At 46.7% G+C, this 27340-nt stretch overlaps 1 protein-coding gene across 4 annotated transcripts in view; it reads right to left on the bottom strand.

Moving 5' to 3' along the window:
* TRAF2 (TNF receptor associated factor 2) overlaps window positions 1-13334 on the bottom strand; it is a 108851-nt gene extending 95517 nt beyond the window's left edge. For all 4 annotated transcript variants that reach the window (XM_082264411.1, XM_082264413.1, XM_082264412.1 and 1 more), the window contains exon 1: window positions 13121-13334. The gene's annotated coding sequence lies outside the window, so the exon portion shown is untranslated. The remainder of the gene's footprint in view (window positions 1-13120) is intronic.
* Between the last annotated feature and the right edge of the window lie 14006 nt (window positions 13335-27340).

A 27340-nucleotide genomic window follows, 5' to 3' on the forward strand; every position in this document is an offset into this window, starting at 1 on the left:
GGTGGTTTTTTTTAACGAGTAATGGCGGCGATCTGCGATTTTTTTTGCGGGACTGCGACATTGCGGCGGACAGATCGGACCCTTGACTGACATTTTTGACACTTTTGGGGGTACCAGTGACATTACCACAGTAATCAGTGCTATAAATATGCACTGTTACTGTAAAAATGACACTGGCAGGGAAGGGGGTAATTTTATTGGAGAGGGAGGGGTTAATGTATGCCTGGTGCTTACTGACGTGTGGGGGGGGGGGGAGGTGACTGAGTGAGACAGGAACAGATCGGATGTCCAGCTATGCTGAACACTCCGATCTGTCACTCCCTGTCACTGAGGAGATCCGCCCGCTTGTGTTTACACAGGCGGGCGGATCTCCACACTAGATCCCCGACGATCGGGGCAGAGCAGCGGCAATCGCCGCTGCTCCTCCCCTGGCCCGACTCCCGCTGTGAATGAAAACAGCGGGAGCGCGCCTCCGGCGGCGTGCGAGCGCCGCCTACAGGGGAGGAGTCTGGCGACGTAGGTCTACGTCGTCAGACGGGATCGTGCCACTTTGCCGCAGTACTATTCCAGTACTCAGTGGTAAAGTGGTTAAATGACTTTAATATCAGGGATAATGTGAGATTATAGGAACAGTATAGCCTTCAACATCAGTTTTCCGTGGCTGCAGGACTACAAATCCCAGCATGTTCTCTCGATTCACTGGTGGCTTGTTTTTCCTGGATATCGTGCCACATAGAAATTATCAACTATTATATCTCTCTCTCTCTCATTTGGGGGAAAAAGTAATTTTCGGTTTCGGTTTTCAGCCAAGGGCATCCTGAATTTTCGGTTTCGGCCCAGAATTTTCATTTCGGTGCATCCTTACTCTAAAGGATTGCATTTGCAAAATATTAGCCCACAGGTAACAATAAAAACATTATCCTCAACAAACAGCAATAGAAAAGGATACATGACATCTATCCAATAAGACCATATCGCATCAAATTTACACAGCGCATTACGAAGGAGGTATGTGTTTTTCAAATAGGATACTTTTATTCATTTTGGATTTCCAATCTGTTTGCGCAATAAAAAGTGCTCGTGATCGCTTAAGTTAGATTGGAGTCCAATGCAGTGGATTCAACATAACCCAGGATACATATAATAGGGTCAGGGGTTAGGGCAGGGCTGTCAAACTCAAATTCATCGGGGGCCGCATCAGCAGTATAGTTGCCCTCAAGGGGCCGGTGCTATCTGTAGTTTTGGCGTGCGCTGGGTACGGAGAGCGGGGTTCAGGAGTGCGCTGCGCATGGAGTGCAGGGTTGCGTGCAGAGTTGCGTACGGAGTGCAAGGTTGCGTACAGAGTTTTGGTGTGCACTGGGTACGGAGTGCAGGGTTCAGGAGTGCGCTGCATATGTAGTGCGGGTTCAGGAGTGTGCTGCGCATGGAGTGCGGGGTTGCGTGCGGAGTTTGGCGTGCGCTGGGTCCAGAGTGCGGGGTTCAGGAGTGCGCTGCATATGGAGTGCGGGTTCAGGAGTGCGCTGCATATGGAGTGCGGGTTCAGGAGCGCGCTGCGCATGGAGTGCGGGGTTGCGTGCGAAGTTTTGGCGTGCGCTGGGTATGGAGTGCGGGGTTAAGGAGTGCACTGCGCATGGAGTGCGGGGTTGCGTGCGGAGTTTTGGCGTGCGCTGGGTACGGAGTGCGGGGTTCAGGAGTGCGCTGCGCATGGAGTGCGGGGTTGCGTGCGGAGTTTTGGCGTGCGCTGGGTACGGAGTGCGGGGTTCAGGAGTGCGCTGCGCATGGAGTGCGGGGTTGCGTGCGGAGTTTTGGCGTGCGCTGGGTACAGAGTGCGGGGTTCAGGAGTGCACTGCACATGGAGTGTGGGGTTGCGTGCAGAGTTTTGGCGTGCGCTGGGTACGGAGTGCGGGGTTCAGGAGTGTGCTGCATATGGAGTGTGGGTTCAGGAGCACGCTGCGCATGGAGTGCGGGGTTGCATGCGAAGTTTTGGCGTGCGTTGGGTATGGAGTGCGGGGTTAAGGAGTGCACTGCGCATGGAGTGCGGGGTTGCGTGCGGAGTTTTGGCGTGCGCTGGGTACGGAGTGCGGGGTTCAGGAGTGCGCTGCGCATGGAGTGCGGGGTTGCGTGTGTGGGGTTGCGTGTGGAGTTTTGGCGTGCGGGATTCAGGAGTGTGCTGCGCATGGAGTGCGGGGTTGCGTGCGGAGTTTTGGCATGCGCTGGGTACAGAGTTTGGGGTTCAGGAGTGCGCTGTGCATGAAGTGCGGGGTTGCGTGCAGAGTTTTGGCGTGCGGGGCTCAGGAGTGCGCTCTGCTCCCATCCTCCCACCTGCCTCCACAGCCCTCACCACCCCCCCCCCCCAAAAAAAACCCCCAAAAATCTCTCGCACATCTGTGCATTATGCTACCTTCCTATCTGTACCTGCTCTGGTACAAGCCCTGCCTGTGTATTGGGCAAAAAGCCCGCTCTATGGGTGCAGCTAGCTGACAGGAAGAAAAAAAAAAGGCACTGACACTAATAGCCGGCGCCGCTAGAGGGACTGAGGAGAGAGAGCAAGAGATTGGCCGGCCGGTCTCCAAGGAGACATCTCACGCTCCCTCTGTCCTAGCGGCGCCGGCAGATTGAGCTGTGCGCATGCCCGGCCGGCCGCACATGCGCACAAACACAGCGGCGCCGCCAGGAGAGGAAGCGTGAGATGTCTCCTTGGAGACCGGCCGGAGGATGTATCTTTTGCATGACCGTGACAAAGAGGTGGCAGGCAGCCGCGGGCCGCATGAAAAGGCCTGGCGGGCCGGATTCGGCCCGCGGGCCTTGTGTTTGCCACCCATGGGTTAGGGCAATGCCGTATAGATCAGTGTTTCTCAACCTTTTGTCTCAAGGCACCGAATTCTAAAATTTTAAAACTAAACTAATGGTTTTACATAAACCAGCAACATCCGCACATGTAGGACACCCAATGTGATTTACTCTTCCAATGCAAATTCACCTTTGTACACAGGTACTGACAATAATTGCTATGTTTCTCTCTCTCAATCAGCAAATGTGACCCCAGTGCTGATGGAGAGGCAAACAAGAAGCCTAACATCCTTCCTTATGAATCAATGACATCATTGGTTGTTAGGATGCTGGCAGCAAGAATGTTGTACTGGTGCACAATGAAAACCTGTGTTTTTTTAACTAAGAGGCAGGCTTGATCCTCCTGCTGGTTTCTATAATTTTTGGGCAGTTTGTCAAGGCACCCCTGGAGGAATCTGAAGGCACCCTGGTTGAAGAGGCTAGTATACATTATTTAAGGCTGCAATAACCTCATGCCAATAGTGTCTGAGTTGTACCCTGTGGTTGATTGCATCTAGCACAATGTGCTTTCTCTGAGACTAATTCTATAAAGATCCAGCATTCTCTGTGCAAGATAGAAAGTTACATAGTTTGTGAGGTTAAACAAAGACATCAGTCCATCCAGTTCAACCCATGAGTGTGTGTTTGCTGCTAACCATACATTGTATACCCCTTTATGTTTTCTTTAAGGTGCCCATTTAATAGTTTTTTTAAACAAGCAATGCTCCCTGCTGATACCACTGCCTGTGGAAGAGAATTCCACATCCTTACTGCTCTGACAGTAAAGAACCCCTTATGTAGTTTAAGGTTAAACCTATTTTCTTCTAGTTTTAGTGAGTGCTTCCCGTGTCTTATTGAATTCCCTTCCTCTGAAAAGTTTGTTTTTTTATGCTCTGGTCACCAGTATGGTATTTGTACATTGATATCATATCCCCCCTCAAGCGTCTCTTCTCCAGAGAGAATAAATTCAATGCTCTCAGTCTTTCCTCATAGCCGATGTCCTCCATTCCCCTAATTATCTTTGTTGCCCTTCTCTGGACTCTCTCAAGTTCCAGCACATCCTTTCTGAGGACCGGTGCCCAGAACTGGATATTCAATGCATATTCAAGATGTGGCCGAAATATGTCCAGAGGAAGGAGCACTCTGACTAAAGCCAAGTCCAGAGTCAGGTCCAGATAGTCCAGCTTTTTTGACGGAACCAGGGCAGACTTCTGAAAATTCAGAATCCAGCCGAACTCCCGCAGAGTCCGTATTGTGATCTCCAGGTTTTCCACCAGAACAGAAGGAGACTCCGCTAGCAGAAGGAGATCGTCCAAGTAGCCCAGTACCACGATCCCCCATTGGCGTAGAAAAGCTAGCACTGGGGCTAACACTTTTGTGAATAAAACTATACATTTTTACTGAAAAATTATTATTGAAAACAAATCAGTCATAATTACAATAAAAAGCACACAGTATATATTTGATAAAAAAAATGCCAAAAATGTAAATACTCAAGTGGCAAAAAATGGCATTCCCAGGCACAGCTGATAAGCAGCTTAGATGAAATTGTTGCACGGGAACAAATCCAACACATTTCGATATATCAATATTAAATCTTCTTCAGGGATTATTTGCCACTGTCTGCAAAATAATATATTAAAGTACTACATAATTGTAAATATCTTTACCATTCAAGGTAAGATATAAAAACTAACTTGCATTCTTAGTAACAGCAATTTAGTATGGATGGATCAATAAATGAGAGTTCCCTCTAGTGTGTGGCCGGACATTGCAGACGGGATAACTGGACATAAAAATTCCATTTCAAAGCCCAAAAGGGAAATTGGGTATCTCCAACCAAATACAGGGGGATCTATGCACCAAAGACAAGAAGGAATTGTTAAACCTATGTTAAACAGGCCAAAAAGAGGACTACCATTAAAGTCCAGGCACGATACTTACAAGGTGATGATCGAGCCAAATCTGGGTAGCTAGCTCAAAAACCAAGCAGGAACAGAGCGCCTAGAGGCACGGAGAACCCACTGGACAATCGTCAGAGAGGGCAACGAGATCTGTCTCTCCACTGCACGAGGGGGGAGCAAATGGTGTTGTAAGCGCTGCCTGGCATCTCCATATAAGGGCAAGGCGCATGTGTCATGAGTGGTCATTTGCCGCCGCGTCACTTCCAGTTCCCAGGACACCAACATTCGGTCACGGCAGGTGATAGCGAGGCACGCATGCGTCATAAGATGTCACGCGTCGTCACCTCATTTCCGGTTCTCGTGATGTCCACATCCTGGTCGTGGCCATAATGGAGACTAGAAACCGCCTGTGACGGTGTTCACCGTCACTGGAAGTGAGGGACAGATACTTGGGGGACCCTGAGAGAATGGTTTGGATAACTTCAGATGGGACAGTTGTAAGCAATATCTCTCAAGAAATGTATGAAGATGAATGGTTTGACTTTTCAGATTGCTAGAGTTTTGCAGGAGTGTCTCATAGACCCTTGCTATATAGTGAGATGGGGTGGGGTTTGTTATTGGTAAGTGCCTGTATTCCATTGTTCTATTGTTTCTGTCTGCCTTAACCACTTAAGCCCCGGAGGATTTGGCTGCTCAAAGACCGGGGCCTATTTTGCGATTCGGCACTGCGTGACTTTAACGGACAATTGCGCAGTCGTGCGACGCTGTACCCAAATGAAATTGATGTCCTTTTTTTCCCACAAACAGAGCTTTCTTTTGGGGGTATTTGATCACCTGTGCGATTTTTACTTTTTGCGCTATAAACAAAAAAAGAGCGACAATTTTGAAAAAATAACAATATTTTTCAAATTTTTTTATATGAAATTCTCAAAAAAAATGTAAAAATGTTCAAATTTTTTAACATTTTAGGCCAATTTGTTTTCTGCTACATATTTTTGGTAAAAAAAAAAAATTTGCAATAAGCGGATTTTGATTGGTTTGCGCTAATGTTATTGCGTTTACTAACTACGGGAAAGATTTATGTAATTTTTAGCGTTTTTTTTTTTAACTAGTAATGACGGCGATCTGCTATTTACGTCAAGGGGCGTGGCTTTTGATGGCAGTTACACCAGGGAGAATGACAGGCGGCTGCGTTTACATTAGCAGCCTGCCTTTCTCCCTCTCCAGCGGGAGATCGCAAGTGACCGGCGGACATCAGAGCCGCCGGTCACTCACGTGGGGATGTCAGGGAACGAGCGGGGGTGGGAGCGCGCCTATAGGCTCGTGGGCGAGTGACGTACCGGTACGTCACTTTGCCCAGGAGGGGCTGACCGCCGCAGTATAAGTACTTGCGGCGGTCGGCAAGTGGTTAAGATAAACTTATTATGGGATGTATGTGTGTATGTGGATTGGCTGCCGGGGGGGGGGGGGGGGGGTTGTCCTACAGTGTATATCTCTTTGTGCATGTGTTTGAATAAACAGTTTGAGTTCTACTTCACCCTCAATCTAGAGTCCTGTTTCTTATTGGCGGAATCTGTTACAAGGGATTGCTATGCTCTTCATACTCCCTTGAATAATGACTAAGCTCTTGTAAGAGCTTGTTCCTGCTTCACTCTCTGGGGAAAGAGAGGTTCACCCACTGGAACCTAGAGCCTTGTCGTAGGTCCAGGGTGGGTTGGGGACAGCGAGACCCCAACCAAGCTGTTGTGGTTGTGGGGTCAGGGGTGGTTATGGTGTCTGGTGGAGTGCTTGGAGCCCTCGGGAAGCACTAGGAGCATCAGTCAACAAAGGTATCCAGTCGGGGTGTCGGTTGATCCGTTACACCGCCGACACAGGAAATTCTTCCAGCTGCCAAAGACCGGTAGGATCACCAGACAAGGCCCGCTTTGAAGAAAAGTAGCCCCCAACGTATCAACGTGGGGGCTTTCCTGTGCCGGGTGCAAGGTCCAAAGCCACAACATAATGGGGACTCCACTCCAAAGGCACATCCAAACTATTACAAAAAGCTGTAATGATCAGAAAGACAAAAAAATAAAGTAACAAAACCATATACATGTTTTTTTATATATATGGTTTTGTTACTTTATTTTTTTTGCCTTTCTGATTTGCTTTACAATGGAATTTTTTATGTCCAGTGATCCCATCTGCAATGTCTGGCCACACACTAGGTGGACCTCTCTCTTATTGATCCATCCATACTAAATGGCTGTTACTAAGAATGCAAGTTACCTTGAATGGTAGAGATATTTACAATTATGTAGTACTTTCTTTAATATATTATTATTTTGCAGACATTGGCAAATAATCCCTGAAGACGATGTAACATTTATTGATATATCGAAACACGTTGGATTTGTTTCCGTGCAACAATTTCATCTAACCTGGTTATCAGCTGTGCCCAGGAATGCCGTTTTTTGCCACTTGAGTATTTAAATATTTGTCAACTTTTTTATCATTATATATACGGTGTGCTTTTTATTGTAATTATGACTGTGATTTGTTTTTAATAATATTTTTTCAATAAAAATTTTTAGTTTTATTCAAATTGTTTTGACTGCCTTAAAAATCCCATTTCTTGAGGATCCTTCTATTGTTTTGTAACACATGTAGGGATGATGGCAATCACAGCTCCAGCTACCATAATCATCACCTTATTATAGTACAGAGATTTTTGCTTCACAGGGTTAGATAGATTAGTCTTAGGGCTCTTTCACACGGTCCGCCTCCGTAGACGGATCCATGCTGGTCAGCGGGGATCGATCCGCCGATCCCCGCTGAGCCGGCGGATTACAGCTCCGTCTCCGCTTGCAGTGCAGAAAGGGAGGTGTCACAGCTTCCGCTGCTCTCTATGGGGGATAGGATGAGAGCAGACCGCCTGTCCGCTCTCATCCGATCCGATCCCTGAACGGATGGAAAAAACTGAATTTTTGTAAAATCTTACCTGTAAAATTCCTTTCTCTGAGTCCTCCGACAGTCGCCGCCTCTTCATATTCGTCACATATGGGGTATTAGACTTTGCTCCGAAGGAGTAGCTAGGCAACAGAATATGTTAACATTAAAGCTTTTAACATATCCCACCCTCAAGGGGTGGTCCCCTCAGTCAATACCCTCCTACTTCCTGCAACCATATCTCAGTTTTAGTGGAATAGCAGTAGAGTATACAACCAAACCCCAAAAGAGGGGCGGGGGCGGCGACTGTCGGAGGACTCAGAGAAAGGAATTTTACAGGTAAGATTTTACAAAAATTCCTTTTTCTCTTACGTCCTCCGACAGTCGCCGCCTCTTCATATTCGTCACATACGGGGACGTCCCAAAGCAGTGCAAACATGAGGGGTGGGAAACGCATCCGCGCCAAAAAGGCAACGCAGTCTCCGCATCAAAGAAAGGAACCTTACCAAAGGAAGGAACCCAGCTGGGCAACAGGAAAAAACAGGTGCTCAACAGGAGCAACAACCCAGGAAAAGACAAATAACCAGGGGATAAAAAACTTATCCCAACAGCCAGTGGTCCCCACAAGGGACCCTAGGGAATCGCCGCACTAAGAACCTTGCGGCCAAAGGAAGCATCCGCAGATGCCTGAACATCTACTTTGTAGAATTTTGTGAAAGTGTGCACGGTCGACCAAGTCGCCGCCTTACACACCTGGGCTACAGAAGCCCCATGACGACAGGCCCAAGACGTACTCAGAGATCTAGTAGAGTGCGCCTTCACAGGCACAGGGGGAACCTTCCCCTGCAAAGCATAGGCCTGTTCAATGGTCTGCCTGATCCATTTGGCGATGGTAGAGGCCGACGCCGCCATGCCCTTCCGAGGACCCTCTGGAAGAACAAACAAGGAGTCCGTCTTTCGAAAAGACTCAGTCGATTTAAGGTAAACCCTTATCGCCCGAACAACATCCAGAGAATGTAATCTCACCTCCTTTGGATGTTTAGGCTTCGCGCACAGCGAAGGCAAGACAATATCCTCATTAAGATGGAATTCCGAAACTCGTTTCGGAAGAAAAGAAGGATTAGGTCGCAAGACCACCTTATCCAAATGAACAACCAGATACGGAGACTTGCAGGACAAAGCTGCCAGCTCCGACACTCTGCGAGCCGAAGTGATCGCCACCAAAAAGGCGACCTTTTTGGACAACATAGACAACGAGATCTCCCTGATCTGTTCAAAAGGAGCACGTTGCAACACAGACAGAACGAGATTCAAGTCCCAAGGGGGCAGAGGATCCCTCCTAGGAGGAACCAGATGCTGCACACCCTGAACAAAAGTGCCAACCAAGGAGTTGGAAGCCACGGGACGTTGAAACAGAACGGCCAGCGCAGACACCTGACCCTTTATCGTAGCCAGCGCCAAACGCTGATCGACACCCGTTTGAAGGAAGGACAGCACTCGGGAAACCGAGTACGTGCGGGGAGAAAATCCCCTGGACTCACACCAAGCAAAATAGGCCTTCCAAGTACGGTAATAAACCTTCCCCGAGGAAGACTTCCTCGCGTTGATCAAGGTATGAACGACCTCTGGGGAGAGACCCTTCTCCCTCAGGACCTCGGTCTCAACAGCCAGGCCGTCAAAGCCAGCGACTGTAAAGCAGGATGGTATATCGGTCCTTGAGACAGGAGATCGTCTCGAAGAGGCAGACGCCACGGGGCGTCGACCGCCAGATTCACGAGGTCCGCGTACCAGGACCGGCGAGGCCAGTCCGGTGCCACAAGAATCACCGTACTGCGTTCCGAGTGTAACCTGCGAAGGAACCTGGACAGCAACTGAATCGGTGGAAACGCGTATATCAGCCCGTACTGATGCCACGGGGCCACTAACGCGTCCGACGCGTCTGCCCGAGGGTCGCGCGTCCTTGCCACGAACCTTCTCACCTTGTTGTTGAGACGAGACGCGAACAGGTCCACATCTGGAAGACCCCACTTCGCGCACAACATCTGGAAGACAGCCGGGTGGAGAGACCATTCCCCCTGATCCAGGGTCTGGCGACTCAGATAGTCCGCCTGCCAGTTCTCCACCCCCGGAATGTGAACCGCCGTTATCGCCGGGACATGAGCCTCGGCCCAAGACAGAATGTGGGCCACTTCTCGAGCCGCTCGGGCACTCCTGGTGCCCCCTTGGTGGTTGATGTAGGCCACCGCCGTGGCATTGTCCGTCTGCATCCGAACCGGGCAGCCCTGCAGCCGGTCCGTCCAGCGATGAAGACAGAGATTTATCGCACGCAATTCCAGAATGTTGATCGGAAGGGAGGACTCCCCCTCCGACCAAGTCCCCTGGGCGGACAGAACGCCCAGAACACCCCCCCAGCCCGACAGGCTGGCATCCGTGGTGATTACCGTCCACGAGATAGGACGAAACGACTTTCCCCCGGACACCATCGGGGACTGGAGCCACCACAGAAGGTCTCTTCTGGTTCGATGACTCAACGAGATTTGAAGATCCAGAGATTGAGGTCGCCCGTCCCACATGGACAGGATCTCCGCTTGGAGACCCCGCGTGTGAAACTGGGCAAAGGGTATCGCCTCGAAGGCCGAGACCATCAATCCCAGACATCTCATGCACGTCCGCAGAGACGAGTGCGGAACGTCCCTGAGGGACCTGACTTCCTCCTGAAGAGTTCTGAGTTTGTCTTCCGGCAGGAAGACCTTCGCCTGCACCGAGTCCAGAATCATTCCCAGGTAGGGAAGACGAACCGACGGACTCAGCGTCAACTTTGGAAAATTTATCGTCCAACCAAACTCCTGCAGAGTTTGCATCGTGACAGACAGGTCCTTCTCCAGACCCTGGCTGGTCGCAGACCGAACCAGAATGTCGTCCAGATACCCCAGGACAGAAATGCCCTGGGCCCTCAATAATGCCAGAACCGGTGCAAGCACCTTGGTGAAGACCCGCGGAGCCGAGGCGAGACCAAAAGGCAACGCCACGAACTGGTAGTGATCCTCCGCAATGGCAAATCGAAGGTACCTCTGGTGACCCTCGAAAATGGGGATGTGAAGATACGCATCCTTCAAATCGATGGAGGCCATGAATTCCCCCGGAACCAGGGCAGCCACCACCGACCGCAGGGATTCCATGCGGAACTTGCGAACCCGCACAGAGCGGTTCAGAGCCTACAAGTCCAGAATTGGACGAACCTTGCCCTCCTTTCTGGGCACGGTGAACAGATTGGAATAAAACCCCCGAAATCTGTCCCGATGAGGCACCGGAACTACCACTCCCTGAGCCCTCAGGTCCACGCAGCTTGAACCTACTTGGTACAGCAAAAGGTTTGCGCAGATTGCGCCATTGTTCCTTAACAGCGCGCTGAAAATCAGCATTGCAGGGAAAAACCTGCGGCGTCCTGCGTTTTCTCTGCGTCCCATAAGCCGCCAAGGCAGCGGGGGGACACACTTCATCCTGCAAACGCAGCGTTTGCTCTATGGAAGCAATCAATTCATCCATGACTGCAAGCTCTTCAGGCGAGCCAGGGGGAGAATTATCAACCCCTTCAACTTCAGCCTCCACCTCGGACCCCACTAGATCCAGGGAGGAGCGGGACCCCGATAAGGAGGCCCCCGCCATAACAGCCCCATCACCTTCACCCTCAGAATCAGAGGAAAGAGCAACTCTGGGTCTTTTAGTAGATTGAGCAGCCACCAGCATCTGCACCTGAGCAGCAAGGCCAGCCACAATAGTGGCTAAATCCCCCCCTGGGGGGGAAACAGCGGTCCCCTGGCTTTCCACCAAGGCGGTAGGAAATTTGCCCTCCTGAGAATCCATTGCCCCTATAACAAATGCCGGATAATAAAGGGTTAACTGCCCCTTTAACACGCGCGGCGAGCGCAGCCCACCGCACCACACACAAGCACAATGAGACCCCCACAGGGACAATAAAACTGACACAGGCAATGGATAGGAAGGATATAACCTGAGGAGACCCTCGCCGCTGCTGCTGCCTCGATCGGTGTTCCTGGAGAAGAGGAAGTGATGCTGCCAGGGCGCTCTATGAAAGCCTATGGGAGGCTACAAGAAAATGGCCGCCATGCATGTAGAACATGCGGCCGGAGCGAGTGTAGGCAAAATGGCGCCGTTTGGCGCCGAAACCGCCGCTCCACAGTACAGTAATGCACACATGTCTGTATAAAAAAACATGTCAGATCGCCGCAGCGATCGCTGTATAATGCCCAAACATGCCACAAAACATGCCCCACAGCACACAGCTTCTCACACTGACAAGGCTGACACACACAGTGTCACACAGCTCCCCCCCCCCCCTTGCAGCCCACAGCATGCAGCCGAGAGATAGGGAGACAAACAGTGTGAATAGAGGCAGGTTACACAGTCCCAGACTGACACCCCCCCAGACAGACAGGTCCCCACATAAATACACTTACCTCACAGTGGCGTGGGGGACCCGCACAGGCGAACAAGCCGCTGCACACGAGGCAGGGAGAGTCGCATACAAGACGCACAGAATGGGGGTTAAGAAACCGCACAGCGTCCAGTGAGGTAGCCACCTCACCAATCATCCCTGCACCGAACAGGGATGGGTCGTTCACTGTGCCAGGAGCGTTACCTGGCTGAACGCTCGATGGCAGGCTGGGAAGCCACTGACCCACGACCTGCGACCAGGGGGATCAGCCCAGCATGATCCTCTTCATCCGAAGAACTAACTAAAGCTGACAAAAAGAACAGCTAAGTAAAGGTAGAGAGAAAACTCAAACAAAAAATCAAAAAAGAAGAAAGAGTCTGGGGCACAAAGCCCCAGCACAGAGAGAGCCAGCCACTCCTGACAAGCTAGACATTAAAACTGAGATATGGTTGCAGGAAGTAGGAGGGTATTGACTGAGGGGACCACCCCTTGAGGGTGGGATATGTTAAAAGCTTTAATGTTAACATATTCTGTTGCCTAGCTACTCCTTCGGAGCAAAGTCTAATACCCCATATGTGACGAATATGAAGAGGCGGCGACTGTCGGAGGACATAAGAGAAATAGGGTTTTCATCCGTCCAGATTTCACGGACAGGATCGGATACGGATGGCAGCGGGTGTCAGCGGAGGTGTCTCCGCTGACATCCGCTGCCCCATAGAGCTGCATGGAGGATCCGATCAGATCCGCCTAAAAAACTGACAGGCGGATCTGATCGGATGGCCCGTGTGAAAGAGCACTTAGAATGTGGCAAAGAGCAGGTTTAGCATTAGTTTTTGACTGGACTTCTCTTTTGATGAAGATTGTGCAATCAAGATTGTAATGTGGGGTCATCGTCAAAATGGTATGGACAGCTTTGTCCTTTCTACTAGAAAAAAAATAAAGTGTCAGCCTCTCCAAAACTTCTAACAGACAAATTCCACTTAACACTATAACCACAGCTTACCTGAAGTCCCTGGAGTTTGAAGTGTTATTCCAAGTCCTTTCAATGTGTTATCCAGCAAGTGTCTTCATGTCTTCCTTTATATACTTTTTATCCAATGCTATAGTTACAATAAAGAACGGTCTTTGGTAATCCATGTGAAATATAGATTTTTGATTATATCCACGAGTGCGCTGCTTTTTCCTCTTTGTATAAACACGAAACCTGCAAAGAAAAAAATAAACTCCTGTAAATCGCTCATTCTTGTCTTGTGACAGTCATACTAAATAGTCATGCTACCGTAAGGACATACTTGGAATGGAATGTTTAGTGGTATTTTCCCATGAAAAATAAAGAGACCAAGAAATTCTGCCTTTTTTCGCCCCCTTTTAATGCTTTTAAGACCAGGGATATTTTCAACTATAACCAAGCTAATTCTGGGGATATTTTAGGATGAACAACATTTAATGCAACTGTGTATTTCTTTACAAACGTAATGTATTTTACAGCCAAATAGCACAAGTTCCTGAACCCGCATTGATATCAACCACCTGTCTTACCTACACAGCAGCACTTAGAATGTGCTGGACAGCACTAGGAGCCATTCAGACTCTGTTGCATGCACTTTTGCTGAGAGGGAACATGCTGAAAGGATAAGAGAGCAGACTGAGCAGAGTTGATGACTTATCAGTGTGTTGCAGGTCTTTTCTTGTCCAATCAGCAGAAAATGTGGTCCTTAAAGCTGAACTCCAAAACTTACATTTAAAGTGATACTAAAGACTCTTTTTTTTTTTGGGGGGGGGGGGGGGGGTTAAAAATTAACAAACACGTTATGCTTACCTGTTCTGTGTAATGGTTTTGCACAGAGTGGCCCAGATCCCTCTCCTCACAGGTCCCTTGCTGGCGCTCCTGGCCTCTCCCTCCTACCGAGTGCCCCCACAGAAGGCAGCTTGCTATGGGGGCACCCGAGCCGAGCAAATGCTCGGCGACAGACAAAGCCGTGGCTCGGTCCCACCCCCTCCCTCTCCTCATTGGCTCACTGACTGACAGCAGCAGGAGCGAATGGCATCCGCTGTTGTGTCTCAGCCGACCAGGAGGGAGAGTCCCGGACAGCAAAATCTCTCGTGCAACATTGCTGGATCGAGATGGGGCTCAGGTAATTATTAGGGGGGGGGGTGCTGCTGCACACAGGTTTTTTTCTTAATGCATAGAATTTATTAAGATAAAAAACCTTGTGCCTTTAAAACCACTTTAAATATATAACTACAAAATGTTAAAAGTCCACAATGTGTTCAGCAAATTTCTTTGAATGCCCTGATGTTGTAATGTAAAAGTAGTGATTATGTCTCACTGTGCTGAGAAGACAAACTTTTATTTCCATGGACTAAGGTTAGAACATCTGGCAGGGATACCCATTGCACCAATTACAAGTCTTGATATAGGATGGGAAGATTTTCCCAGTTTGGGCCACAGAGAATTAAATGCATGACAGAGGTTCCAATCTTTCTCCATTACATCCAAAACTAGAAAAAAAAGAAAGCTTAGTCTGAAGCAGGCCTTTCACACTAGCGAGCTGATGAAACGAAAAGAGACTTTTTTTTTTATAAATCTAATCAGCTGAATTTAATACAGAAAATTGCTATGGCTGAATTAAAGGCATGCATGCTGGCCGAGAAACTGCTTACTCAGCAAAGTACAGGAAGCAACCCACATCTAAAAACTATTATAGAACCTGTGAATAGATCACAAATGTTGATTTACGTAAAAAATAAAAAAATCCTACATTACGACATTTAATAGGCTGTGTAAAAAGACTAAAGCCCCACACACTGAGAATAATATTTCATAGCGGTCAGAAATTTACCAATTGTTACCATTTTAGGCTAAAAATACAAAAGATTCTCTTGTAGAAAACGTTTGTCTTTTTTAGGCAGTTACGCTACAACTTTATGAATCTCACTTTAGATGACCTCCCACTCATTTCTCATGATGTGAGACCACGCTCAAATCTTCTTTTTACTAAACTTTGAATGTCAAAGAGAAAAAAAAAAAATTGGAAGTACTGACTTCCTGATAGCACAGCATTATTGCCTTCTGAGTAGCTGGCAGCGGGTATGCAGATTAGGACAGTGAGAGAACTAACCTGCATACATAGTACAGGTCAGTGTTTCCAAGTACTGAAACAAAAGGGTCTGTGTGAAAGTCAGGCAAGGAGCATTTTCAAGTGGAGGTGTCAGCAAAGGCAGCACCCATCTTAAGAGGTTTGTCACGGTCCCATAGCACATTGACAGGACAAGGGGTGGGCAGGAGGGACGACTGCCCTGGCAAATGTGGTATCATATGAGGTGGGAGGGCGCCATGAGGGAGGAGGGGATTTGTGTTGGAAGGGGGAATTTTGGGGGCGGCAGCGGGTAAGAATTAGGAATGGAAATTGGGGGAAGGGGGGGGGGGGGAGTGCTAGGAGTGGTGATTTAGTAGGATCTGCGTTGGGAGGGGGATGGGTGAAAAGCATTTAGGCTAGGAGGGGGGATTGGGGGGTTTTGTGTTTGTGGTAGAAGAGGTGATGTGTGTGTGTGTGTGTGTGTGTGTGTGTGTGTGTGTGTGTGTGTGTGGGGGGGGGGGGGGAGTGCTAGGAGGGGGCTTCTGCTAGTAGGCATGATTGGGGTGTATTTGCCCTAAGAGGGGAAATTTGGGAGGGGGGAGGATTTGTGCTTGAAGAGGGCATTCAGACAAAATGTCGAACCTGGCAGAATGAGTAACCCACATAATTTCCATTAAAACTGCACACACTGCGCATGCGCAGCGCATCATACATGATGAGCACTGACGTCGATGCACTGAGGAATTTCCCAGTCAAATTTCTCGACCAACGGTACAGCGCATGCTCACGACAAAATACACGAACACTTACGAAATGTACGTTGGTTAGAGGCTACTCTGCCAACCACTGTAACTCAGCATGCGTGCAGTCAGACTGCACATGAAGAAGATGGTGCAGTCAGCCTGAATGATTGTCGAAGTCTCCGATTCAGACAGCGGACGGTGACATACAATGAACATATATTCCAAGAAACCAAAAAGTACATGTGTGTGCTTTCAAAGTAAATTGAAACATGTGTGCCATGGCTCTGTATGGCTTGCCGCACAGAGCCATAGCACACACATTTCAATTTATTATATATATCTATCACACACACACACACACACATATACACACACATATACACATACACACCGTGCCTTGCGAAAGTATTCGGCCTCCTTGAACTTTGCGACCTTTTGCCACATTTCAGGCTTCAAACAAAGATATAAAACTGTGATTTTTTTGAAGAATCAACAAGTGGGACACAATCATGAAGTGGAACGAAATTTATTGGATATTTCAAACTTTAACAGAAAAATTGGGCGTGCAAAATTATTCAGCCCCTTTACTTTCAGTGCAGCAAACTCTCTCCAGAAGTTAAGTGAGGATCTCTGAACTATCCAATGTTGACCTAAATGACTAATGATGATAAATAGAATCCACCTGTGTGTAATCAAGTCTCCGTATAAATGCACCTGCACTGTGATAGTCTCAAAGGTCCGTTTAAAGCGCAGAGAGCATCATGAAGAACAAGGAACACACCAGGCAGGTCCGAGATACTGTTGTGGAGAAGTTTAAAGCCGGATTTGGATACAAAAAGATTTCCCAAGCTTTAAAATCCCAAGGAGCACTGTGCAAGCGATAATATTGAAATGGAAGGAGTATGAGACCACTGAAAATCTACGAAGACCTGGCCGTCCCTCTAAACTTTCAGCTCATACAAGGAGAAGACTGATCAGAGATGCAGCCAAGAGGCCCATGATCACTCTGGATGAACTGCAGAGATCTACAGCTGAGGTGGGAGACTCTGTCCATAGGACAACAATCAGTCGTATACTGCACAAATCTGGCCTTTATGGAAGAGTGGCAAGAAGAAAGCCATTTCTTAAAGATATCCATAAAAAGTGTTGTTTAAAGTTTGCCACAAGCCACCTGGGAGACACACCAAACATGTGGAACAAGGTGCTCTGGTCAGATGAAACCAAAATCGAACTTTTTGGCAACAATGCAAAACGTTATGTTTGGCGTAAAAGCAACACAGCTCATCACCCTGAACACACCATCCCCACTGTCAAACATGGTGGTGGCAGCATCATGGTTTAGGCCGGCTTTTCTTCAGCAGGGACAGGGAAGATGGTTAAAATTGATGGGAAGATGGATGGAGCCAAATACAGGACCATTCTGGAAGAAAACCTGATGGAGTCTGCAAAAGACCTGAGACTGGACAGAGATTTGTCTTCCAACAAGACAATGATCCAAAACATAAAGCAAAATCTACAATGGAATGGTTCACAAATAAACATATCCAGGTGTTAGAATGGCCAAGTCAAAGTCCAGACCTGAATCCAATTGAGAATCTGTGGAAAGAACTGAACTGAAAACTGCTGTTCACAAACACTCTCCATCCAACCTCACTGAGCTTGAGCTGTTTTGCAAGGAGGAATGGGCAAAAATTTCAGTCTCTCGATGTGCAAAACTGAGAGAGACATACCCTAAGCAATTTACAGCTGTAATCGCAGCAAAAGGTGGCGCTACAAAGTATTAACTTAAGGGGGCTGAATAATTTTGCACGCCCAATTTTTCAGTTTTTTATTTAACAAAGTTTGAAACATCCAATAAATTTCGTTCCACTTCATGATTGTGTCCCACTTGTTGTTGATTCTTCACAAAAAAATTAGTTTTATATCTTTATGTTTGAAGCCTGAAATGTGGCAAAAGGTCGAAAAGTTCAAGGGGGCCGAATACTTTGGCAAGGATATATATATATATTAATTTTTTAGTAGAAGAAAAAAAGAAAAAGCAAATAAAATGTACTTATTACATATATACACAGTATCTTCCAAAAGGGAGTACGCCTTCTCACATTTTTGTAAATATTTTATTATATCTTTTAATGTGACAACACTGAAGAAATTACACTTTGCTACAATGTAAAGTAGTAAGTTTACAGCTTGCATAGCAGTGTAAATTTGCTGTCCCCTCAAAATAACACAACAATTAATGTCTAAACCACTGGCAACAAACATGAGTACACCCCTAAGGGCTCCTTCACACGGGCAGTTTTTTAGGCGGATCTGATCGGATGCCCCATTCAGCCCTATGGAGCAGCGGATGTCAGCGGTGACATGTCCGCTGACACCCGCTGCCATCCAGCATCCGATCCTGTCCGTGAAATCCGGACGGATGGAAACCCTATTTTCCATCCGTCCTGGGGATCGGATGAGAGCAGACAGGCGGTCCGCTCTCATCCGATTCCCCATAGAGAGCAGCGGGGCTCTGACACCTCCCTCTCCGCACACAGTGCGGAGACGGAGCCGTCATCCACCCGCTCAGCGGGGATCGGCGGATCGATCCCCGCTGAGCAGAGCACGGTCCGCAACAGAATGCAGACCATGTGAAAGAGCCCTAAGTAAAAATGTCCAAATTGGGCCCAAAGGGTCAATATATGTAGTCACCATTATTTTCCAGCACTGCCTTAACCCTCTTGGGCATGGAGTTCACCAGAGCTTCACAGGTTGCCACTGGAGTCCTCTTCCACACCTCCATGTTGGCATCATGGAGCTGGTGGATGTTAGAGATCTTGCGCTCCTCCTCCTTCCATTTGAGGATGCCCCACAGATTCTTAATAGGGTTTAGGTCTGGAGATATGCTTGGCCAGTCAATCAACCTTTACCCTCAGCTTCTTTAGTAAGGCAAAAGGTCATCTTGGAGTTGTGTTTGGGGTCGTTATGTTGGATTATTGCCCTGCGGCCCAGTCCCTGAAGGGAGGGGGATCATGCTCTGCTTCAGTATGTCACAGTACATGTTTGCATTCATGGTTCCCTCAATGGACATGGCTCCAGTAATCCATGTTCTTAGTCTGCTTGTCTTCAGCAAACAGTTTGTGGGCTTTCTTGTGCATCATCTTTAGAAGAGGCTTCCTTCTGGAATGAATGAACATTTATAGTACTCTAGCTCTAGCACCTAGAGACTGTCTGCCATCATCAGATTGTACCCGCTTCTCTAAAGTTGCCCATACACTGTTCATTTCCTTTTCAAATTCCTGTGCCAGGTTAATATGACAGTGAGCCACCGGCAGCTATTAGAATATTGGATCGTTGACTGTATCGGATTAGCTGTGGGAGCTGTTTGGCTGACAATTTCCCACAGTTCCTTTGATTTTCAAAGGACTTGGGGCAAGAGGTGTCAGATCGCTTCAAAGCAAATTTCAACCGGTTTATCAAGACTAGTCAACATTCACAACATGTATGGCCAGCGCTAGAGCTCTCTACATTCTATGGGCAGTCTTAGAAGGTTAGGAGTAGAAAACAGAAAAGGATTAAGTCTTGGGTGTGACAAGTTTTGGTTTTTGGGGAGTGACAGGTAGTTGTATCATGTTGAATGCTAGCAAAACAAAATGCATGTGAAAAACGTCTCTCCATAAAACAAGCTTCACTCACAGGTCAGCACAAGTCTGATCATTGGAGGAGAGCACATTAAAGTGGTTGTAAACCCACTTTGTTGACATTTACCTATAGGTAAGCCCAGGGCTCAAAATTTCAAGTCCTGAGCTACCAGCCAGGCCTTAAGGGTTACTCCCCACCAGTTGCCCAACCTAACCCCTACCCTTCCCCGCCCCTAAATGTGCCCTCAAAAAATTATTTTATAAAATGACACTGTTAAATGTTTTTGCATGAATGCAGAAGTTGCACAAATAAATATTAATAACAACAGTGTGATTGTATGTGCGTTTTACCTGGATTTTAGGTGCACTTCTATTGAATTCTATTACACAGTGCATTTTCTGAAGCCGCATCAAAGATGCAGCATGCAGGACTTTAAAGCGCTTTCATGAAAACGCACTTTGTAATAGAATTTCAATAGAAATGCACATAAAATCCAGGTAAAACACACATACACACTGGCCAAACCACAGTTCACCAGTTATTAGGGATAAGAGAGTGAATAGGGGGGGGGGGGGTCTGGGTTGTAATAATATATGTTAATGAAGAGCAGAGTGAAGGACTGTAGAGAAAGTGCTAAGGCTGTATTTTGGGACAGGACAGAGTCATCTAAATGGCTGCTTGGAACGCTCAGAGCTGAGACCAGAAGCTGCAGGACATACAGTACAGATTTATGGAGGGGACAGCTGAAAGATAGAAGTAGATGAAGGGTTAATGTGAACAGGAGAGAGGCACACAAGAATCACTGCTGACTTACCATTGTGCAGGGAAGATAAAGAAAAGTGAGAGGAGACAAAGTGAAAGTGACAGAGAACAAACCAACAGGGGGAGGGGAGCTTGGAAGGAGAGAAGTGATTAATGGCTGCAGGAGCCCAGAAATCATGCATTGTGCAATGACAGGAGGGAGAATGACATTCACTCCTGTCAGGCAGGTGAAGGCAGAATTTGATAAAGGAAAAGGAATTTTGAGGGCTGGGTAAGCCTATATTAAGCTTACCTATAGGTGCTATAAATATCTCCTAAACATGCACCGTTTAGGAGATATTTACAGTGCATGGAGCCGATGACATCTCCTATCTCTGTAGAAGTCCTATTGGAGGAAATGCGTCAGCAAGGAGGCGTGCCTTCACTACGTCACTCGAGGTCCGTGCTGCACCCGGACGCGAATACCCCAGAGTCTCCTCTCTGCTCCATGTAATTTACAAGTGTTAATTTACTTCTGTCATGTAAGTGCACTATTTGTATTAATAAAAGGTTTGTTAATGGTAACGCACTATCAGCCATTTTTTATTGCATGTCTCTAACGTGGAGGACATTTAAATGCTTCTGGTGAGGACATACCTTGGAGAGCCTGCTACGCCCGGTTTGAAGGGAAGAGAGCAGAATATTGGCACAAGGGTTGTTCCAGAGTGTGTTTAACATATTGTTCTGGTAAGAGGCTACTTTGGTTATTGCACTAGCGGTGAAGAGCACGGTCGTTTGGTGTGGTCACATAAAGAGTATATCTTGGTTATTATATATTGCACTTATCTATCGTCAAATCACCGATTGAAAGAATTTATTCTTTGGACTGTTGGACTTTATGATTATATATTTTTTTGCACCCAATTCATTTTATTTGAATATGTTCAGTTGGATTTAGCGCACCACATTCAGTTGGATTTAGCGCACACCACATTTAGCGCACCACACACACACACACACACACATAGTATCTCACATATATAAATATTTTAGAATATATGTTTTCATGTGACAACATTGAAGAAATGACACTTTGCTATGATGTAAAGTAGTTAGTGTACATCTTGTTTAACAGTGAAAATTTGCTGTCCCCTCAAAGTAACTCACACAGCCATTAATGTTTAAACCGCTGGCAACAAAAGTGAGTACACCCCTAAGTGAAAATGTCCAAATTGGGCCTAAAGTGTCAATTGTTTGTGTGGCCACCATTATTTTCCAGCACTGCCTTAACCCTCTTGGGCATGGAGTTCACCAGAGCTTCGCAGGTTGCCACTGGAGTCCACTTCCACTCCTCCATGACATCATGGTGCTGGTGGATGTTGGTAGACCTTGCGATCCTCCACCTTCCACTTGAGGATGCCCCACAGATGCTAAATAGGGTTTAGGCATGGAGACATGCTTGGCTAGTGCAACATCTTTACCCTCAGCTTCTTTAGCATGGCAGTGATCATCTTAGAGGTGTGTTTGGGGGCATCATGTTGGATTACTGCCCTGCGGACTAGTCTACAAGGGAGGGGGGGTGGTGGTTCATGCTCTGCTTCAGTAGGTCACAGTACACATTGGCATTCATGGTTCCCTCCATGAACTGTAGCTCCCCAGTGCCGGCAGCACTCATGCAGCCCCAGACCATGACACTCCCACCACCATGCTTGACTGTAGGTAAGACACACTTGTCTTTGTACTCTTCACCTGGTTGCTGCCACACACGCTTGATACCATCTGAACCAAATAAGTTTATCTTGGTCTCATCAGACCACAGGACATTGTTCCAGTAATCTATGTCCTTAATCTGCTTGTCTTCAGCAAACTGTTTGCAGGCTGTGCATCATCTTTAGAAGAGGCTTACTTCTGGGACGACAACCATGCAGACCAATTTGATGCAGTGTGCGGCGTATGGTCAGAGCACTGGCAGGCTGACCTCCCACCCCTTCAACCTCTGGAGCAATGCTGGCAGCACTCATACGCTTTTCCCCAAAGACAACCTCTGTATATGACGCTGAGCACATGCACTCAACCTCTTTGGTCAACAACGGCGAGACCTGTTCTGAGTGAAACCTGTCCTGTTAAACTGCTGTATGGTCTTGGCCACGGTGCTGCAGCTCAGTTTCAGTGTCTTGGCAATTTTCTTATAGCCTGGGCCATCATTACAGTGCATTGCAAAAGTATTCGGCCCCCTTGAACTTTTCAACCTTTTGCCACATTTCAGGCTTCAAAGATATAAAACTGTAATTTTTTTTGAAGAATCATTAAGTGGAACTAAATTTATCGGATATTTCAAACTTTGTTAAATAAAAAACTGAAAAATTGGGCGTGCAAAATTATTCAGCCCCCTTAAGTTAATACTTTGTAGCGCCACCTTTTGCTGCGATTACAGCTGTAAGTCGCTTGGGGTATCTCTATCAGTTTTGCACATCGAGACTGAAATTTTTGCCCATTCCTCCTTGCAAAACAGCTCAAGCTCAGGAAGGTTGGATGGAGAGCGTTTGTGAACAGCAGTTTTCAGTTCTTTCCACAGATTCTCGATTGGATTCAGGTCTGGACTTTGACTTGGCCATTCTAACACCTGGATATGTTTATTTGTGAACCATTCCATTGTAGATTTTGCTTTATGTTTTGGATCATTGTCTTGTTGGAAGAAAAATCTCCGTCCCAGTCTCAGGTCTTTTGCAGACTCCATCAGGTTTTCTTCCAGAATGGTCCTGTATTTGGCTCCATCCATCTTCCCATCAATTTTAACCATCTTCCCTGTCCCTGCTGAAGAAAAGCAGGCCCAAACCATGATGCTGCCACCACCATGTTTGACAGAGGGGATGGTGTGTTCAGGGTGATGAGCTATGTTGCTTTTACGCCAAACATAACGTTTTGCATTGTTGCCAAAAAGTTCGATTTTGGTTTCATCTGACCAGAGCACCTTGTTCCACATGTTTGGTGTGACTCCCAGGTGACTTGTGGCAAACTTTAAACGACACTTTTTATGGATATCTTTAAGAAATGGCTTTCTTCTTGCCACTCTTCCATAAAGGCCAGATTTGTGCAGTATACGACTGATTGTTGTCCTATGGACAGAGTCTCCCACCTCAGCTGTACATCTCTGCAGTTCATCCAGAGTGATCATGGGCTTCTTGGCTGCATCTCTGATCAGTCTTCTCCTTGTATGAGCTGAAAGTTTAGAGGGACGGCCAGGTCTTCGTAGATTTGCAGTGGTCTGATACTCCATCCATTTCAATATTATCGCTTGCACAGTGCTCCTTGGGATGTTTAAAGCTTGGGAAATCTTTCTGTATCCAAATCCGGCTTTAAACTTCTCCACAACAGTATCTCAGACCTGCCTGGTGTGTTCCTTGTTCTTCATGATGCTCTCTGCGCTTTAAACGGACCTCTGAGACTATCACAGTGCAGGTGCATTTATACGGAGACTTGATCACACACAGGTGGATTCTATTTATCATCATCAGTCATTTAGGTCAACACTGGATCATTCAGAGATCCTAAGGCCCCGTTCACATTGAAGTGACCCGACTTTGCCAGGCGACCTCATAGGTCGCGGCGCGCTGCTCGCCCCGCGACCTCGGAGCGGCCGGCACGGACTTCATAACATTGAAGTCTATGCAGGTCGCTCCGGGTTGCCCCAAAGAAGCTCCGGACCCTTTTTCTAAGTCGGAGCGACTTGTGTCGCTCCTATTAGAACGGGTCCATAGCTTCTGTATGGCAGGCGACCTGTGAGGCGACCAGGTCGCCTCACAGGTCACCACAGTGTGAACGGGGGCTCACTGAACTTCTGGAGAGAGTTTGCTGCACTGAAAGTAAAAGGGGCTGAATAATTTTACACGCCCAATTTTTCAGTTTTTTATTTGTTAACAAAGTTTGAAATATCCAATAAATTTCGTTCCACTTCATGATTGTGTCCCACTTGTTGATTCTTCAAAAAAAAAAAAAATTACAGTTTTATATCTATGTTTGAAGCCTGAAATGTGGCTAAAGGTTGAAAAGTTCAAGGGGGCCAAATACTTTCGCAATGCACTGTATGTAGAGCAACAATTCTTTTTTTCAGATCCTCAGAGTGCTTTGTCATGGAGGTGCCATGTTGAACTTCCAGTGACCAGTATGAGAGAGCAATAACCCCAAATGTAACACACCTGCTCCCCATTCACGCCCGAGACCTTGTAACACCAACGAGTCACATGACACCGGGGAGGGAAAACGGCTAATTGGGCCCAATTTGGACATTGTCACTTAGGGGTGTACTCACTTTTGTTGCCAGCGGTTTAGACATTAATGGCTGTGTGTGGAGTTATTTTGAGGGGACAGCAAATTTACAGTTATACAATCTGTATACTCAATACTTTACATAGTAGCAAAGTGTCATTTCTTCAGTATTGTCGCATGAAAATATACAATTAAATATTTACAAAAATGTGAGGGGTGTACTCACTTTTGTGATTATATATATATATATATATATATATATATATACACACACACACACACACACACACATATATATACACACACACACACACACACACACATATACACACACCACTCACATTTCTCTCCTACTGGTGAGTCATACTCCAAAGCATTACCTTAGTGTGCAGACACCAGAAAGCCTCTCTCCATAGCCAATTATATTCCAGTCTGCAACCTACAAAACCCACTTTGCTCTGCCCAGCAACTTATTTTTACTTTTTGCTCAGCTTTAATACTATTTTCTCCTTTTCCATACAAATTCATATCTGCTCTTTTTTTGACTCACAATCCAAACGGCTTTCCAATTGCCCACTTCCTATTCTTCTCCCCTCCTACCCCAGCAACTATACAATAGAGATGTATAAGAAGATGCGGGTAGGGGACAGAGGAGCTGGGTCGGCACAGAGTAATTGGACAAATCAGAAAATGTGGCTATTGTATTTGGACAGCCCACCCCTCCCCTCTGCTGTCAAAACACCTGAACAGCAGCTGCATCTAGTTGGATGGACCCACAGTTTTTTTCCTTTGTATCTCACTCACAGAGCTGACTTCACTCTGCAGAAGAGCCTACTTGATCTCAGTGCTTGTTATTGAACAAGTTCCCCCCCCCCCCCTCAATTTACAGGTGCACTCACCCTTATGGACATTGTTTATGGGCATTCTCTAATGGACTTCTGGAATAAGTTGACCTCTACCTTGTGCGCCAACATTAACGCTTGCTACTGACTCCTAAAAATGGCAGTATTTTCAGAGCACATGGCTATAGCAATGCAGACAGAACAGCACTTTTTTCCCCATTTATACATGATGGTACCCTTTATTTACAAGGGGAAATATATGAAATAACGCAGGTTAAAAACTGCCTGTGTATGAAGCTTAATGCGGCGCACACACACAGCAAAAATATGCAAGGCAATGATGCATATACCGTATGTCTCAGTTTCAGTGCAGATGTGGGGATTTTTTACAAATACCACTGAGAATACTATTTACTCTCCTACAAAAAGTACCTTGCAATTTCAAGTTTATTTTTATTACATTGAAACAGCGCCAATTTTTACAGTGATAATTCTAAAAAAGAAATATTTAGAAGACAGGACATTTTTATATTTCTTCGCCATTTCAGCCTGCATAAGCACCGAGGAGCAGAAGTCCTAATATTTATTAAACTCTGTATGTTTATATGTGCTATATACAGTATATTTTATATTGCAAATATACACATTGGGTTCATTTGTGTAGCAGCTAACCTAAGGCTGCATTCACATGTCAGCGTATTGATCGCGGGCAGAATCGCCGCGATTCCGCCCGAGATCCGGAAATCATTGCAAATCGCGGGACGCCTGTGCGTTGCCCGTGATTTGCAATAGCACCCCAAACGCTGGGCGATGTTGCCGCGATTTCCGCCTGCCGAATCGCAGTAACATCGCGCAATAAAAAAAATGCAGGACGCATTACGCCCAAAAAAGTACAAGAGCTTCTTTGGAGTGTAATGCGTCCCGCAATTTTTTTTGCGCGATGTTACCGTGATTCGGCAGGCGGAAATCGCGGCAACATCGCCCAGCGTTTGGGGTGCTATTGCAAATCACGGGCAACGCACAGGCGTCCCGCGATTTGCAATGATTTCCGGATCTCGGGCGTAATCGCGGCGATTCTGCCCGCGATCCATACACTGACATGTGAATGCAGCCTAAGGGAATTTAATTGAACAGAGCAGACACTAAAATGCATGCTTATACATTTCAGTAGAACTCAAAACAGATTTGATCTCCTAGGTCTGACAAAAGCATGCAGTTTGGCTGATTGGTGCCCAGAGATATTGGTACAAGTGCCATTGGTCCCAAAGATTGTGGTTACTGTGCTAAGATTTTCCAGCATGATGGTGGATCTCTTGGAAACCAATAGCTGACTTTCATGGAGCAGAACGTTGGTACTCACTTTGCTTGTAAGAATAAGATCTGGGAGGTACACTCGGAAGATGGGTAATGTTTCACTACTCCTGCTATGCTAGCTGCCTATTGTTGACCGGCCTGTAACCAGGAGACCGAGAGAAGCATTTACTGTTGCCACAATAATCTGGCTGAAAACACACACAAAGCTGAACTCCAGGGATAGATTTTATTACATAGTACCAGCTTGGATTAATTTTACTATACAATATGCCATACCTGTGGAACTGCTGTGGAAGCAGAGAGTCGGTGTTGTAGTTGCCGCCACTACAGTTATTGGCGCGGTTTTCTGGGACACAGTGAGATCACAATCTCCACCTTGCCCGATTACAGAACACCTGACCACTTCCATTGCGAACAATTGAAACGACTTGAAATTATCAAATTGCATGTCAGTTTGCACCAGTACGACTGTGGGCTTTAAAAAAAAGTTCCTTTTTGAAAAAGAGAAGTGCAACTTAAAATTTAACACACAACTGTAAACTATATTGGCTGTAATGCTAGGCTGCAAGTGGGGGAGGGGAAGTAAATGGGAGCGAGGGAGTGCACAGGGCAG

This window comes from Pelophylax lessonae, assembly GCF_965119305.1.
Source record: "Pelophylax lessonae genome assembly, chromosome: 7".
Classification (NCBI taxonomy): Eukaryota; Metazoa; Chordata; class Amphibia; order Anura; family Ranidae; genus Pelophylax; species Pelophylax lessonae.